The sequence below is a fragment of the Haliotis rubra genome, unplaced genomic scaffold (assembly GCF_003918875.1).
Source record: "Haliotis rubra isolate DU_JTF1 unplaced genomic scaffold, ASM391887v1 Scf272, whole genome shotgun sequence".
NCBI classification, from domain to species: domain Eukaryota; kingdom Metazoa; phylum Mollusca; class Gastropoda; order Lepetellida; family Haliotidae; genus Haliotis; species Haliotis rubra.
In genome coordinates, this window is record NW_025766803.1 from 687,567 (window position 1) to 687,812 (window position 246).

Consider the following 246-nt stretch of genomic DNA (forward strand, 5'->3'; position numbering starts at 1 on the left):
CCGCCTCAACTTCGATGTGCCGCACTCTCCACTAGCATGTGCCCCACCCTCTAATTGCATGTGCCTCACCCTCAAGTAGCATGTGCCGCACCCTCAACTGGCACGTGTCACACCTCCACTAGCACAAGCCACACCTTTCACTGACACGTGTCACACCACCCACAAGCATGTGCCACTACCTCTAAAAGCATGTGCCCCACTGGCACGTGTCACATCCTCCATTAGCATGTGCAACCCCCTCCTAGC